The sequence below is a fragment of the Meleagris gallopavo genome, chromosome 3, assembly GCF_000146605.3.
Source record: "Meleagris gallopavo isolate NT-WF06-2002-E0010 breed Aviagen turkey brand Nicholas breeding stock chromosome 3, Turkey_5.1, whole genome shotgun sequence".
Lineage (NCBI taxonomy): Eukaryota > Metazoa > Chordata > Aves > Galliformes > Phasianidae > Meleagris > Meleagris gallopavo.
The window spans coordinates 34,421,390-34,426,086 of record NC_015013.2 but is presented as its reverse complement, the minus strand read 5'-3'; positions in this window follow the sequence as shown (position 1 = coordinate 34,426,086).

Here is a 4,697-nt window from a genome sequence, read left to right as displayed (position 1 = left end):
TTTTTACCAGGGCCAAGGATATTTTTTCTAATCAATATATTTGTGTGAAAGTGTCATCATTTGGCACAGTTCCATAACGCAAGTGAAACATGAAAGGAGCCGGGTGCTCATTTCCCTGCCATAGGTCTATGTGAGAGATGGGTACTCAGCTCTTCTTGGTCCTGTGGGGACCCTAGTTTTATAGGGCAGCCTTTGTGCTAGGAGAGAATCCAGCTGCATTGCAAGGATGCATAGCACATCAGAAATTTAAAAGGAAGAACAGGGTATGGAGGTCTAAAAATAAAATTGGTTAAAAACACAGACTTAGTGAGTGAGATAGAAACCGTGAGCTATTTCAGGCATCTTGTACCAGACTGAGGAGTGAATGCTGCGTAATTCTGATATTGACATGTCAATAAAAACAGGCTGATTTGTGGAGTTCTGCTGGTACAATACCTCACCTGTACTGGTTTGCAGAATACAGTATATGCATATGTATGTCTACATGTACATGAACACATATACAAAATACCTTACTCGAATAACTATATGCAAGCCAAGGTAGCTTAAAGATAGTAAGGATGTGCATGCCAAAGACATTGGTCAGTGGATTACTTCCTGTGGGTATGTATTGTTGGTACATATATAAATGTTCTTTTCAGGTAAATAGAAAGCATGAACTGCAGACAGTAGACGAGATCCTTTATATGAAGTCATGGCTAGCAAGCTTGAGTATCAGGAACTATTGGAACAAAACTGCAGTTCTGTGCACACAATATGGTGTAACAGGACCTGTTACTGAAGGAGACTGTTCAAAGTCTATTGCTTTTTAAATCTGCTATCTCATACATTTTGGTATCGATGCAGTGAATTGAAATACCGGAATCCAAATAATTGTTGAAAATTTAATCAACACTGTTTCATATTCAGAAACATAGGTGAAGTAATTTCATCAAAAAGTTATAGCAGCTGTTGTAGTAGACAAAGTGGAGACCTGGTATACGTAGGTTGTTCTGAAAGTAACGCCTCCTATTTATTTCCATGGAAATTATAACAGATGCAAAGAGCACATTAATACTATTTAATAGAGCAAACTCTCCACTAAAGTAAATGAATTAATAAACAAACATAGTCATCACCCTTAGCTATGCATTTTTGCCAGTGGTGAACAAAAGCCTGCATGCTGCGCTCATAAAAATCTGCACCTCTGGGAGGTGCTGCACTACTTCACTGTGGTCACATCCATTGTTTGGTCTAATCAACATTCAGCAAGCATCAATGAGTGCTGATGGATGCCATTTTTTCTGCGTGGAGGAATTCAGTGACAAACTTTTGCTTCATTGACACTTCCATGTCAGATGCCGTTCTGTCAGACTGCCCCTCTGTTGCCATCTGTTGCACAGCAACAGAATGTAATGGGATATTGGTGGGTAGGTTCAACCTCTACTGCCATACTGTCAACATCTGCTTCTGATATCATGAATCCACGTAACAAAATGGGAGGCATTGCTTTCAAAGCTGACATCATACATGCTGTGATTAAAGAACTGGCCCAAGAACTCAAGGTGATATTGAATGGTGGAGTTAACCATAGTCATCCCATGCTTACCAAGGTTATTTCTGCTTCTGTGTCTGAAGAAAGCAAAATTAACTTTTATGAGAAGGTTGATACTGGAGAAGTATCTTCTTTTCTCTGATAATACTTCTAATATATGAATCTATTTTTTTCAGATAAGAGACTTCACAGAGAACATAGGCTAAAGATTTCAGTTCTCTTTTTCTCAGTCATGATTTTCTTCTGATTCACGAGTAAGGTCTTTCAGTAGAAAATAAGCCTTTATTCTTTGAATTGTCATGAAATAGTGCCATGAAATAATGGGGATTTCAGATGCCATCATCCCTAGATTCTCATAATGACTGAGTTAGCTATCTCCAGTTTTCTGGATTTCTTTGCAATAGATTTCCTGACTACTTGCATTTGTTCTTTTTTCAGATATTTTTTTTTTTTAATGGTACTTTTACAGTCTTTGATATCATGTGATCCTGAATGATATGAGGTAGAAATTTGCTCAGGTCATTTCAAATAATTTTAACTTTGGTGCAATCCAACATTAACTTATCCAAATTAGTACATTGGTATCATGAAGGAATTCCATGTCAAAAACAATGTGTTTTTCACAGTTTGAAATACTTAAGTTGTTCTTTCTTTGCTGAAGAAATCAAGTCGTATTTCCAGGAGGAGCTGGTAGTACATCGCTATAAGAGTGTTCTATGTCTTTTAATTCATTTCAGAAGAGGTCTGATTATTATCTGATTCTCCATCAATAATAGAAATCACTGAGCAATTGTATCTGTAGAAATGCCTTGCATGCTGACTGAAGATAGCAATGATCATAATTTAACAACAATCAAATTTAGCATAAATAATTTTCTCTTTCATTTTGTAAGTATTTCCTATTCCTTATGAGTTTCTTAAAAGAAGAGTCGCATCTTTTTGCTGCTAGGTGGTTTCTAATTGTATTCATTATATGTTTGTCTGGAGTTTCAAATCATTAGGATAATTTGGTAGCGTAATCATCAGCTACATAACACAAATTTGTATGATCAACATGTTCCATAACTTATCTCAAAGATAAACTGGAGTGATCCCATCACTAATTTGACTGTATTCAGGCATGCACTTTGATAAGCATGACCCAGTTTTCTTGAATCCTGAATAATGTATTGCATGAATCACTCTTGCCATTCCAATTTTCAAACTATGAAATCTTCAATGAAATTTATTGCAATGTCCAGTTTTATTCACTATGGTGAGCTCCTCACACTGTTGCACTGTAAGGATGGTTGTACTGGCTAGACCAAAAGTTTGATGATGGCCAGTGTCAGCATCTTGAAGCTTAACAATTTTTTTTTTTTAGCATAAATGCATATGTTAAATGTTTACATATTTTACATTATTTAACACATGGTATCTATAATGCAGGAATCATCACCGAATATTTACCATATCTAGGAATTTGTCTTTTCTGTGAGGACAAATTCACTGAGGTTCATTTTTTCTTTGCTGTGAACAGCACACTCCCAGTGTCCATAAGCAGTTGGTACTCATTTCCTGGAGTATTTCTTAAAGTACAACTTGTTGGACTTTTTGCCACGACAGCCTCATGATCTGCATTTCCCAGTGGATCAGAGGAAGAAGACTATGTAACATGGAAAGTATGGGTGCATCTAATTGAAACCAGCATGTCCTTTTAGTGACATCTAGTGTTTCACTACACTCCCTGCAATGTCTCCTAGTCTACCAAACCCTCCACCATAATAATTAGTGCCATGTTCTGCTGTTGAAGTCACAGATTTTAAAATAGAACAACCTGCTGGAGGCTGTAGGGGTGCATTAAGCACAGCATTGCTAGCAGGTCAAGGGATGTCCCACACTACACTGCACTGGAGCGGTCTCACCTTGAGTACTGTGTGCAGTTTTGTATGCCACAGTATAAAAAAGACATAGAACTATTGGAGAGTGTTCAAATGAGAGCCATGAAGATGGTGAAGAGTCTAGAGGGAAAGATGTGTGACGATCGGCTGAGGTCCCTGTGTTGGCTCAGCGCAGAGCAGAGGAGCTGAGGGGAGGCCTGATGGCGGCTGCAGCTCCTCACAGGGAGCAGAGGGGCAGCGCTGAGCTCTGCTCTGTGTGACAGCGACAGGGCCCGAGGGAACGGCATGGAGCTGTGTGAGGGGAGGGGCAGCTGGGGGTTAGGGAAAGGGTCTGCACCAGAGGGTGGTGGGCATGGAACGGGCTGCACAGGGCTGTGGGCACGGCCCTGAGTGCCAGAGTTCATGGAGTATCTGGATAGTGCTCCCAGACACAGGGTTTGAATTTTGGATTGTCCTTTGAGGGGCCCGGAGTTGGACTCAGTGATCCTTACGGTTCCTTCTATCTCAGGATATTCCATGATTCTCTAGAGGAAACTGTAGGGGCACAATACTGTATTCTTAAGTGACAAGTCAATTGTAGTTTAAGTTATTTCACCAGCGCTTCATTTTTTTCTCATTTTAGCTGTTGTAGTTCAGCATAACCTGAAAAAAGTTTCAGGTTAACTTGGAGGCTTAGAGAAAGGAAAGCGACTTAACACCAGAAGAGTTCAGCTTTACACTCAAAGTCTTTAAATGGAAAGACCAGCTGATGGGCACTATCAGGGTTGAAAGATGTATTTGTTAGGTGATAACCAAACCCTTTATTGCAGGAAGGGGGGAGAGAGACAGGAAGAGAGAGAAAAGCTAAGCAGGAAGGTGCAGGTACAATGTAACTAGAGTTGGGCTGGCAGAGAGCAGCTGGGTTGTGGAAGCCATGCTACAGAGCAGAAGAAAGGGTCTGTTTTTTCGGGTGAAAGACAGTTCTGTAATGAGGGCTTGCTGTGATGGCTAGGGGGAAGAACACGGGTACCACGAAGTTAATTCTTTGCGTGGAAGTAACCGCAGCACAAATACAGTGTGGAAAACAGCTGCAAGGACACAGATCCCCGACTAAGGGGCAGGAGCCGCGGACCCTCTTGCACCGGTTGGAGCAAAGGGCAATGCTAGCCCTTACGGCCCTGAGGAGCGCAGCTGAGGCGGTTTCCTTTCCCCAAGTCGCGAGCGCGGTCGGGCCGCCCTCGGCCTGCCTCCTCCCGCCGCCGGAGTCCCCTCCTCCACGCCGCCGCCTACCCAGCCGCCGCCGG